The 13,563-nt window shown below is 33.9% G+C and overlaps 1 long non-coding RNA gene across 1 annotated transcript; it reads left to right on the top strand.

Annotated features, from left to right (window-relative positions):
* Positions 1–1,984: 1,984 nt before the first annotated feature.
* On the top strand, positions 1,985–7,910 carry LOC128552490 (uncharacterized). The gene is made up of 3 exons (XR_008369091.1): positions 1,985–2,147; positions 2,812–2,916; positions 7,789–7,910. It is a non-coding gene; the product is annotated as an uncharacterized LOC128552490 (long non-coding RNA).
* The last annotated feature ends 5,653 nt before the right edge of the window (positions 7,911–13,563 follow it).

Raw genomic sequence — 13,563 nt, forward strand, 5'->3', positions numbered from 1 at the left:
ATTTTGATTAAACTTTACACAGATAATCTCTGGGTAGCCCTTTTTCAATGTTGTTCAAATGGTTCCGGTTCAGTGAACGTATGGCTCTTCATGGTTAGAAATAGGTTTTTAGCTATCGGACTTTAAAAATATTTTTCTTTAGAGCTTTGATATTTGGTATGTGATATAAGAGTTTCACTCTCCATCGTTATTAATGATCCTCTTGTTTTGATATTCATCCTTGCTCCACTCCTCCCACCCCACTCCAACAACAAGGACCCTTTTATCTACCCCTTACCCCTTTCCCTCTTTTCTTCTGTATTTTGCATATAATTAAATTGTACTTGTTGTCGGATTTTTTAATATAATTAAGCAACCCGTCTACAATGTTTTTTCCGTTACAATTTCTTTTTGTTGTGGGTCTACTTTGCGGTGCTCGGCTCTATAGCTGTGTTTAGGGTGTTTCTTGCTTCCGGGAAATCTACACTAATCTTTTATTTTTTTGTATGACTGTTTATAAAGTATGTTAAAATAATTCCGATTTGTTAATGAACAACACCTCAAAAGCTATGATATATATATTTTCTAATCACATATCATCTAAAACCGCTGATCTAATTTTAAAATAATTTCAATTAACCGTTTTTCTTTGGTGTGCATCAACCACAACGATTTAGAATATTACAATTCATGAAAAGACATGACTCTCTAACAATGCTTTGTCCTGTTTAAGCTGTCATACTCAGATTAAAGATTCATTGTCATCATGTTTAATGTAGCACTGCATGTTTTCTTCAAACTCTGTACTAGTGGAGGATGACTTTGACACCCTGAATGGCTGCCTTTGTACTATGTAAAGCGCCTTTGTATGTGTATCATGAAATGGGGATATATAAATATAATATGATAATATATAAAACTGATTTAAGTTAGTATGTAGACTGTATTGTTCTCTTACTAAGCGTTATTTAGAAACAAGACACCATTTACTTCGTTACAGATGAAGAAATTCTTGACGTAGATAATCACAACTTAAAGCCGAACAAAAAATATAAATCTGACGCAGAAATAGAAAATCTAGGTCTTTTACAAATGGAAACTGAATCTAACCTGTCATGCAATTCTGGAGAAACAACGTCGACCGGATATACCAGTGATGATACTCGTTTACAATCAGACAGTTCACAAAATGGTTTAAATAATTCAGCAAAATGTTTGCTAGCTGGAGGTTGTAAGTATTTATGTTCAGCTGAGCATTTTACATTTTTAACTCATTTGTAAAGTTTGTGAGTTACGATGCTTATTTCTTATAATTCGCTTAGACGTTTTGGTTTTAACGATTGCTGCCACATAAGAATAACAAACATTTATCATGTAGATAGTAGGAGGCTTAAACTAAGACAAAAGAAGCTTATTAAATTGTGTAAATACCGACGTAATTTTCAACGCTAAGATTAAAATTACATTAAGGAAAAGTGTTGGCCCTTTTTCTTATGTAAGGGCCACCATTGTCGAGTTGAAAAGGTCGCCGACTTTGAAGTTCTTGTCTCTCAATAATTTAGATTGGAAGCCCTGTTTCTGATTTCTGTAGAATTCTTAAGTATGGTTTCTATCCAGAAAACCGTCCAGAACTGAGTTGATGTACGGAGAGATCCTTCGTTTATCCTCCAATTTTTACATGCTTGAGATCTACCTTCTATCAGAACTTATATAAATGAAACTCAAATCCAATAAAGTCACAAAAAACTGTATTATTTGATAGAAAACTGCATATATTTAACTTATTTTGTAATATAATGTTCTTCAATAATCTTTGTAGCCTTTGTTGAATTTTTGACTTGCTTATACCGATAAAATACTGATCTTTTGCTATTCACTGTAAATAGCATGTTAATAAAATATTTAATGCTAAGTAGTAATTTCAGCGGAAGAATCTGTAGTGCTCAAGCAGAGGTCTGTCATACCCTGTGGAAAGGATGATGACGAAAAAAGTGCAACAAGACCCGAGTCAGTTAATGTTAATCCGGTCAAACTGAAGGAAACAAAGAGTTATAACGTAGAAAAGATCAATGTGATAGTTTTGCAATCCCCAAACAAGATACCGGGTCAGGACGACAGCCCCGATGACGCAGCTGATCCACTTACCGTGCAAGTCAGTGCTGCAAATAGTGAGTTCTTCGAAGTAATGTATTTGTTTAAAAAACTATGGTATTTTCTAGCTAGTATTCTCCTGGTATACTTTATCGTTGATTGTAACTTTAACTTTAATATATTTTCTGTGTGGGGAGTATATTTCTAATTTTCGGCATTACTGCGCTGCTCATTTTGTCTTTTTTTGGCCATTAAATGGCATATCTTCTGGATATCAGTGAAAGTTTAAAATCACAATAAAACTTGTAAGTGATTAACTGAACAATTATGTTAACATTTCTGGTGGCACTTTTGGTTTTCTTCAAACTTATGAAGATGCCAACCCTATTATGTATATACCTATATATATGCTTTTACCTTTCCGTTAATGTCAGGGGCAGCTTTCATATCAGTATATGTTAAGATTTTATGAGGTTCTTAAGGAATTTACCTTTTCCTTTGGCATGATGATGATAACTAGTCCTCAGCCGCTCCTCCCCGACCTTGATGTTTCAAGCGTTTTGTTTGATCTTATTTCCTTAATCATTTGTTCGAAATAAATCAAACTCAGTGTACTATTTTTATTGTCGCTTCATACATTTAAACAAATGATTTTAGTTACATGCTTCCATTAATTACAGTTAGTACTATGTTGAAACATTGCAATATAGGAATAATGATTTTTTTATTATTTATTTTCAGGTTCACATTTGGATATAATGCGACTCAACTGGACTCAGATATTTTTGTTTCTTATGAAACAAATATATCCTTCGAAATACACCTTGTTTTTTAACCTTTTGTTAGGTACGTATATTTTATTACGCAATATTTGATATTCGATTCTTAAATACGCTTCAGAATGATGCAAGAAATGTGGAGTTATATCTTCCCTCAAATTTAAATTCTGTACTTCATAGATTTTTGCTTTTCGAAATATAAATACCAAATTATTCAGAGCTAATTAGAAAGGCTTTCTCATAAATTTCTTTGTTTTGAAGTATTCGTTTTATAACATGCACTTTCGTGGTTTATTTTGTACAGAACATCACTTTTCTGTTTTTAAATAATTCTTCATGATGTTTGTTATGATTTTGTGTCGAACATACGTATCTAAATAGTCCGGGTAACGAAACAATAATAAACTTGAAACATCCCGTGCAACTAGACTGCATGGATAATTATGTTCATAGAAATTATAAACATACTTTAACAAACATTGATGTAAATCAAACATGTTCAGTCGAATGATATGCTATAAATGGCAAGATATATGCAATAGAAATAGCGGGAGTATGCTAACAAACAGACAATGTAATTGGTTACAACTAAAAACCATATGGTTTCATGTTACCGTCGAAACCTTGTAGCTACGGGTTGAGTAGAACACCACGTAAAACAGATATATTATCCACCGTGCCTAATTCAAAACGGAAACCTGCCTATGCCTTTATATACAAGCTAAAATATTGGGGTAATTGTACATATAGCATATATGAATAAAACTTTTAGATAAAAATCAAGACCTGCAGTGATTTTGTTTTAGCTCACCTGAACCTTTTACAAGTTAGGCTATTGTACAGGTGGATAGGTTGGCTTCTTGTATCACAGTTTATCGTAAATATCCTCATCTCTGAAATAACTGAATCAATCAAAATTACGCCAACTTGGGCAGTATCATCCTATCATGTCCGTCTCTTTAAGGGATCAACAGTGCTAAAAATAGAAAAAGCTTTAAACGACTTCTTACTCCATGAATCTTTTAAGGGTTTTCACCAAACTTGTTCAGTAACATCCATGTATATTCCTCTTTTAAATATGTTCAGATGGTTTTGCTTTGCCCCTTTTAGGGGCAGCTAGAGCTAAAAATAATAAAAAGATTAAAATATCTTTTATGAACAGTTTGATGGATCTTCACTCCACTGGGCCTGTAACATCCTTTTACTTCCCTTGGCCTCTCTAAGGGTCCGTCTAAGCTTAAAATTCGAAAAAAACTAAATGACCTCTTCACTTGAACAGCTTGATGGATCTTCACCAACTTGGTCTGTAGCATCCTTGTATGATCTTCACAAATGATTTTTCTTGACTCCTTTTAGGAGCCTGCAGATCTTGACCTACCTGATGGATCTTGATCACATTTTGACTGTAGCTGACAATGTATTTTCCTCTCTCCAACTTGTTTAAATGATTTCTCTAGGGTACTTGACATGTACAAAAAGCTACAAATGAAAGAAAAATCTTGAAACGACTTCTTCTCATAAACTGCTTGATCGACCTTTATCAAACTTGCTGTATATAATCATGGCGTAAAAATACTTTTATTTGTTTAGAGGCATCATGTGCTGGAAACAGTTACACCTTTAAATAATTCTTGTATGATCCTCTCTCGAGTTTTCTCTTATGCGGTAGCTTATTTATAGTCGCCACCGAAAGCTTACATGGGCGACTCCTCCAGAAAACTGTTAGTAATTTTAGTTGAAGGATAAAGCAAGACAGAGAAATCGCTCAAAGTTTCCCTAGTTCTTAAGCGTGCCAGATGTAAAGCACTCATACATGGGACTCTTATCCCAATACTAGTAATTTTAGTTGGTGAAGCGGGACTCGAATTCACTGCCCATGGTTTCACAGTAATTGTGTTATAACTATACTACTTCGCCCGGTCTTTTCCTCCTATGGTTCCGATTGACTCCTTTTATGGGCCGCCAGATCTAAAAGAAGGAAAGCCTTCAAACAACTTTCACGAATTGCTTTATGGATCTTTATCAAACTTGCCTGTTTCACCTTTGCTGACATCTCACAAGTTTGTTAAAATGGTTCTGCTTGATCCTTTAAGGGGACACCAGGGCTTAAGATAGGAAAGCCTTTAAACACCTTCTTCTAATCCAAATTGTTTGATAACATCCTTGCAAAGACCACTTTCTATTTTTCAGATGCCTTATTAGGGTCCAGCAGTGCTAAAAATATAAATAAAAAATTTAAACAACTAAGTCTAATATACAGCTTGAAAGGTCTTCGCTTAACTTGGTCTGCAGTATCCTTGGATGAACCTTTCTTAATTTATTTAAATGTTTCCGCTTCACTGACGATAGGGGTTACTACAGCTTCAAATATAAACATATTTAGTTTTTTTATATGAACTTGATGGACCAAGCTTGGTCTGTATCAACCTTGATTGGTCTTCTCTCAAGTTTGCTCTAATGGCCACGCGGTTTGGGACCGTAACAGCAAAATTATAAAAGCTTTATATTACATATAATGAACTTTTAAATGAACATTCAGCAAACTTGAAGGAAGGTCAAAAGGTCAAGGTCCACCTCTTAGGCCCAGTTGGGCCCTTTTTATATTCTGAAATTATTTGCGGTGAATGGTACATTTATTTCTTCAATCATGATATTAAATTCTTCTTTTTCATATCTTTCAATAAAATATAAAATGTAAAAATCTTTGTTGGGATTGACAAAAAAATAACATATCTAAAATATCATTAAAGCATAGGTTGATATACGTATATATTTCTTTTACCTAAGCACAATTTTTTAATATCTTTCAGTATAACTTTGCAGTTTTAAATTTCGTCTCTACCAACTTATTAGTTTCATTTTTATTATGTTCATATCTAGAATTTAACGAACAAGATTTATACATATTACAGTGTCACAGTATTTCTATTCAGATCTGATTTTGAGCCCTGTATTCATGTAATTCACAGTAAGAAAACTGTCTTTTACTTTGCATTTACAGTGTACCATTTCTGCCAAATTTCAGCATAACCATTATTTTCAGACAGCTTGTTACAATTTAAATTCCACTTGAATAAAAGCGAAAGAAATTCGTGTATTTAATAATCAGTATTGTCATTACATGAACTTTTCTCAGTATTTTCATGAAACGTTTGTAACTTAATTTCCTAATTGCTGACAATCTGACTTGAATGTACTTGCCTTTTCACTATTCTAAATATTAAATAATTTACTTTCTCATAGTAATTATCGTCACATGTGACATTTATATCAGGCTTTTCAAATACAAAGACTTAATCAGTCAAATAGTGGTCAGGTAAGATATTAGGATCTGCTTCTTCAAAATAATCAGCATGCTGAAACACATTTTGTGAGCAAATAACATACTAGTAATAAACAACATTTCCCAGCAAATGTGCAAAGACCTGTATTTTTGTCTTCACCGGCCATTCAGAAGACAAAGATTTGTTTACATAAATCTTGTTACAATGAATCATTATTCTTTCAACGAGCTTTTATCTTGCGAATAATGCTTTATGAATTCATCGATACAGTAATCATGTGGTTAAACATCAATGAGTGAAATGTTATTTTCAATCACAAAATTTAGCTCGACGCTAAAGTCAATCGATCTTGCACACTTTAGTAGAGACAAACCAGAAATATAAAACTGTTTAAGGTAATATCAAATAGAACAGTGACTTTTTGCACCTCCTATTGTCAGGGGCAGACATCTCATATTTGGATATTTTCAGGAAATCTCTTTTTCAACCGACATATTTCCTTCAGTTTTAAATATTGTATTTAAATGAGCACTTTTCCCCTTTTAAGGGCCACTAGAGCTAAAAATAGAAATATTTCGTCTCAGAAACGGTTGACAGACGGGGACACTGGCCTCAAGAGTTAAAAAGGGAAATACGTTTAAACAGCTTTTTCTCATTTATCGCTGGATGCAGGAAACAATTATAAAGAAAACTTCAAAAAACATCTTCAGCATGTTCCAAATGTCCATGCATTTTCCCGCCAAGATTTAAAGACATAAAAAGGACAACTCTCGCGTGGACCATGTGTAAACGTACTATTAATAGCGCTGGGTAAGGCCCTGTCTTTTTTACGCGTTGTGCTAGCACCATGTGTGTATGGTCTGACTCATCCTACAAGGGCGTCTGATGCATCCTACAAAGGCGTGATGTGTTCATTCAGTGTAATCAAACCAAATCATTTTTGACTGACATCAATACCTTTTCAAAATTCAATGTATTATTTTAAAAGATAATCAATACTTTTATATTGTGCTGGATTCATAGAAATACTCTGATTTTAATAGTTATTAAGCCTGGTATTGAGGTTACAAATAATTTAGAAAATATTAGAAACATGTGGGAAATACAATCTTCTACACGAACTGATTTAGACTAAGTAACTACAGATAAGTATCTTACATGAGCCATATGCACTAGGTAAAGTGTAAAACTGAAACTGAAAACGAATTTCGACGAAAACTGATAATTTTTCCATAAAGATTAAATAATAATAATAACTGGTTTCGTTTCTTCATTTGCACAGTACTAAATCACACTCTTTGCTACAAAGACTTGAAACATTAACTATTACCTGATCTTAGGTATCTTTTACTAAAATATCTACAGGTAAAAGAGAATTGTTCCTGCTTGGTTGATCTAAATGAAGTAAACAAATTGCATTCAATGAAATGTTGTTTGTTAATCAATTTACACAAATATGATAAAATAATTCAAGTTTTGTTTAGGCTGTTTTGATAAAGCTTATTTGACTGCGTTGCCACGAGGCACTTCGACTGTTTGTTAAATCTTCTTCGAGATGACGTTTTTTCAAAATTGAAGATAAAGGGTTAAAGTTTGTCTTATTAGTAATTGTTTACGTAGTGAAAATGAAGAAATGCATATTTAAAACATTTCAGACAAAGCAGGTTGCAACAAAACAGCTTGGGTTATTGAATCAGTAGAGTGTAACAAAAAGTGGAAAACTGAAGATATAATGCTCAAACTGTTTCAAATCTGGAAAGAGGGGTCTCGTTCGAACATAAAACCGAAAGATATAGAAGATGTATTTGAAGCCCTGGAATGGAACGCCCAGCTTTTTGACTTCAGAGAATATATGCGGTAAATGGATTTAGTTTTGTTACAGTCAATAATTAGAAGTAAGAATTGGCTATATTTATTTTGGGTTTCCGTTTTTTTTTCTATTTAAAAAGTTACAACGTATCAATTTTAAATCTATATTTTTAAACTTGTTGGAATCGCTGACCTTCCGTTAGCCAGCTGGATGGCTTCCGCACATGAAAGTGAGGTTACAAACCCAGTGATTGGAAGTCAGTGATCTTAACCGCAAGGTCATGGAGGTCCTATATAATAACAAGAAATATCTTTAAAAATGATGGTCGGCGAATTGTAATAAGGAAAGAAGTTTATGAATTTTTCATCTAACATTCATCTTTCATCTAACATTTTTCAAATTGCAAAACTAAACACCGCACTTTAACAATTTAAATGGTTCTCTTTTAATTTTTCGCAAAGGTTTCGTAGGGTTGCAATTTTGTTTCGTTTATCCTTAGACGAATAATTACAGCAGTAGTTTGATGAAGATTCATGAAGCGGTTCATGAGAAGAGGTCATTAAACGTGTTTATATGTTTAGCTAAATTGGTCCCTATCCCCATTTGTAACAAAATAGCAGGAGACCTTACGATATTGTTACACATCGAGTTTGATAAAAATCCATTACATTTTAGTGGTTAATGCGAAGAAAAGCATATCTGCTTTTAGCTATAGTGGTCCCTAATAGGGCCCAAGTTCCTATATAAATAAATTTGGAAGAGGACCTTATAATGATGCTCCAGACCAAGTATGACAAAGATCCACCAAGCTGTTCATGAGACGCTATATAAAGGCATTTCTAGTTTTAGCTCTAGCAGCCCCTAAAAGGGGTTAAATGTCCCAGCTGAACAAAGTTGGCCGCGGGCCTAATAAAGATGCTACAAATCAAGTTTGATTATAATACATGAGAAAAAATCAATTAAAGGACTTTTTTATTTATTATTTTTATTTATTTCTAAAATAGGCCAACTGATCCCGCTTTAACAAATGCATATTCTTTGGACAATGAAGGTCAAGCAAAACATACAATTGTAATTATTTCAATATTTCTGTTTCATAAGCAAAGTTTGACCGTAGTCATATCACATAGATAAACTGTAGGCAGCGTACCTTCATTTCAGAGTAATGAGATTCAGTCATTATATAGCATATATATAATAAAACAGATTTCAACTGAGTTCAATATTTGCATACCATACTAAAGAAAAATATTCATATATAATAAATCAGTTAAATAATTTGTAACAAATATATTAAAGCAAACAAGTACTCATTTTAATATGCAATCTGAATAAGTCACAAAAGCAAGAAACCTTTTCATATACAGACGACAATTGTAACAAGGGAAATCTTTTAAAAAGCACTTCTCTACATAAAAGACTCTTATCACACCCTTATTCATGTGATACGCAGACCGTATTCAGCTCTTTCTTTAATTTGATATATGTTGGTATTTGAACAGGTTTTTATCATATTTATTAAACTTACTTATCATTTTGAGATATATCAATATTCTTGCTAAATATACTGAGCCAAAGTTAGCTTTAAAACTGTGAACAGCGTCGTTTAGGATAAACGCTTTGTCTACATTTCACTCAGCGTAGCACAATCAACAGAGTGAAAGAAATTGACACTCTCGTCCAGTCAGGCAGAGTGTTGCATAAATCTTCCATTTTGATAAATTATCTATAATGCGTTATCAAGTAGTTTGATTTGCAAACTGAAGTCACGTGGCATAGGTAACGAAAACGAATTTAGACGGCGTCGCCGAAAAACGAAACATTGTTCATATATGTATATCGATCCACGTTCCTCATTTTAAGTCTTTGTTCACAAACATATCGTTTCGTACGTCGGTATTTAATTTTCATATTCAAGGCTATGAAAAAGTCTGCTTATTTCAGTTAACATGGACATTGTTAAAAGACATAGTTTTGTAAGCCAAATTCTGTCCGATTGTAAGGTAAACATTATTTTCGTCCTTTATTGACTGGTCAGTTAATTAATAACATAATACGATATACTCATATCATATTTCATGTTTAGATAGCGAGATATTCATGCGGCATCATAATTCCTTGTATAAAGTTAGAACACACAATTACTATATATTATATTGAAAGCAACGACGATATATTGCCTTGTTTTTTTTTCTTCTCTCTTGCATTGTTCTAAAAATAGTAATGTTTTCTACCATTTATGCATTCCTTTCAAATTATTATTCGAACCTAAAAAATATTCTACAGTACTTTAATTCGGAAACAATTAAGATTTACATGTGGTTGTCGTTAATTTGCAGTTTACCTTTGTAGCTTCATTAAATACAGGTTTCTAATTTTCCTTTGTTTGAATATTACAGAAATCCACCCTACTTGCCGGAAGAAAACAACTGGAATGAACAAAGTTTATGCATTTCTTCAGAAAACATGGTTGGAGAAACACATCGTTTGTTCCTGCACCAGAGTTCAATACCTCAGATAGAGGAGCTGGATGGCACGTTTGAAAGACAACCACAAACCAATGGCACTGCTGTTTTATCTAAAAACGTCGCTGAACATATTTCAGTTGCTAATTACAATGGAATAGATTTAGTTGAAAGCAAAAAACTCACATGCCGACGAAGTATCATTCGAAGACGAGATAACGAATCTAATGAAATTAATTCTAAATACAGAAAAGTTGAAGGTCTTTCAGCAAGTAACAAGGAAGACAACAAAAGATTCCGTCATATACGTCACAGAAACACCCGTAAGATCCAGTCTCTAAAACGCAAACAAGCAATCGACAGGACATGCGTTTCATCTTTGCGCAAAAAGACTGGAATCTTGCCACAGACATCATCATCATCACAATCAACAACGTCAGCAATTGCAACATCATCATCGCTGTCATCATCTGAAAAATGTAACGGATTCAGTTCAGGTTATGGCTCAATGTCATTAAGTGATACAGAACTGGAATCTGAGCAGACACTATCAAATACCACATGGAATGGAAACATTTCTGAAGACACCTTTTCAAAATATGAAGACTCTAAATCACGAAACAAAACAGAACTGTTAAGTAATTCATTACGTTATTCTAGTAACAGCGAGAGGTCAAGGCAAAGTCCATCACTGACTTGCCGAAAGACACAGGCAAGTCATCGTTCTAAAGAACTTTCATCTGAAGCCCAAAATGGAAAGTCACTTTTGGGCATGCCCTGTCGGTCAACTTTAAGTTCTTGGAATGTGTCTTCTACCGAACGTCCTTTATTGAACTCGAGCAGTATTACAGAACCAATGAAACGAAAAAGAAATATTAGCAACCATTATCCTTTAGGAACAAAAAAACAAATGGTGTCTAAGAAGAAGTCAAAGTCTTTCAAACAAACAAGAAAACCCCGTAAGAAAAGAAAATTGTCTGGAAACGAGGATTTAAAATCCGCTAACCTTGCTGGCGTCATTAAGATGTTCATTGACGACTTACTGGCTAGAATGATACCAAGTAGAGACGATATTCTATCACTGAAATTTCAGTCATACTCGGATGCAGACTGTTTATTAACAAGTTGGAACGAAAGAATCTATATAATATTTTCTGAAAAGCATTGTCTTCCTGTACGAGAAGGAGAATGGAGTACGTTACAAGCATATGTAAACAATGTCAGGAGTATGGTGACAAAAACAGGAAAACGGTATTGCCAGAATAGGGAATTACTATTTTTAAACCACAACGGTGAGCCAATAATTTGATACATGCAGTGTATAAAACTAGCCTATGCCACAGGGTGAGAAAACAATGCGGCCAGATCAGGACTGGAATCCGTGGCCAAGGAATACTGCCCGTCCAGATGCTCTTCCGACTGAGCCACACGACCGCCTTCACATTGTCTTTCCTTTTTACGCCCGTCAGAAAGATAGGACGTATTTTCGGAACGCCTTTGGCGGGTGGGAGGGAGGGCGGCGTCCACAAACTTTGTCCGGAGCATTTCTTCTTCATGCATCAAAGGATTCTGATGTAACTTGGCACAAATGTTCACCATCATGAGACGGAGTGTTATGCGTAAGAACCAGGTCCCTAGGTCTTAAGTCAAGGTCACACTTTGAGGTCAAAGGTCAGATGCAAGAATGACAGCTTTGTCCGCAGCATTTCCGGAGCAGGTCCTTTAGTCTAAGGTCAAGGTCACACTTTGACTTTTCTTCTAACAAGCTCTCGAGGGGCGTATTTTGTGACTATGTCACCCTTGTTCATTATCATGTCATATACCATTACATGTTTTAAATGCATATTGCATTTCGCTTGCAATATGATGCACAATGTTAGTACTTTCTAGTCAAATGTCAAAAGTCACTTGTTAGCTTACTTTAGCACGAAGAGGGCTATTGCGATCACTTGCCGCCCGTCCGTCTGTCCGTCCGTCCGTTCATACTTTTCTTTAAACAACATCTTTCTAAAACCATTTGGTAACTTGGTCTAGATATTTCCAAAATTGTGTTACGAATTTATTCCATGCAGGAAAGAAAAACTTTAAAAATCTTCTATTCAGGAACCCTTCACCATATTTCAAAGTAATTTGACAGAAATGTTCCTTGCCTTACTCTCTACCAAGATTGTTCAAGTAATTCTTATTCGTCAAAAAATTGCCGCCAGATAGGCTTCAAGCTAGAAGGGAAAACCCTTCCTCCCCCTAGGGATTTGTGAAGACCCAATAGTTTTGAAAGCACATATCCTATCCCTATGGGGAGGTTTCCCCTTCCTGCTTGGAGCGTGTAATTTACAGCATGTTTTATAAATTACATTAAAAATAGTTTGTACTAATTAAACTCAAAAGGCATGTCTTTATTGTAGAAACAACCAAACTCATGGGTAGTTTTGATCAATTATGTGTAGAAAGTATAACTGACAAGTTTGAACGCTGACGCGGTTGTTTCTGAATTCTAAATCAATCATTTCATGTTGTAATGAACGTTACTATACAGTTTTATAGATATAGAGTCAAGGTATTCCAACAGGTCTAAATGACATAAAGTATGCAGATAAGTCTAAAGTTTTTAATTTTTTACATATATTTTGACAAATTTTAAATTAAGTAGTATTTGACAGTTGTGAAACAATAACGTTACTGAATTATTAAATATATTACTTAAACCTAAATATATAATCTTATTCGTTTTGAATATATTATCCTTATAATGGTTTTCAGATTTGGAGAATGAAAAATATTTATTATCAAATTTGACCATTTAATGTAAAAATTGAATGTAGCTCACTTTTGACGTAGTAGCATACGTTACCAAATAAGTTTTAGAAATTGGATAATCTGTGGTTTCGACTAGGGCTTGATAATCTTATCTGCTTAAACAGATCAATACTTGTTCATACTTTTAGATACTTCAATTCACTTGGTATGTTGTATGTATATGATAAATATATGATCTGTGGTGGCAAATTTGGGTGTAACGTGAAACATACTTACACTTTATTGTAAAAAGCTTCAATAGTCAGCAATTCTTTTAAAAATTTGCTTGATAAGCTTGATAGTTTCTATCCTCAGAGTCATCCATGGGTAAGGGATATATACATCCGGGTATAATGAGT

Source organism: Mercenaria mercenaria, unplaced genomic scaffold (assembly GCF_021730395.1).
Source record: "Mercenaria mercenaria strain notata unplaced genomic scaffold, MADL_Memer_1 contig_2844, whole genome shotgun sequence".
Classification (NCBI taxonomy): Eukaryota; Metazoa; Mollusca; class Bivalvia; order Venerida; family Veneridae; genus Mercenaria; species Mercenaria mercenaria.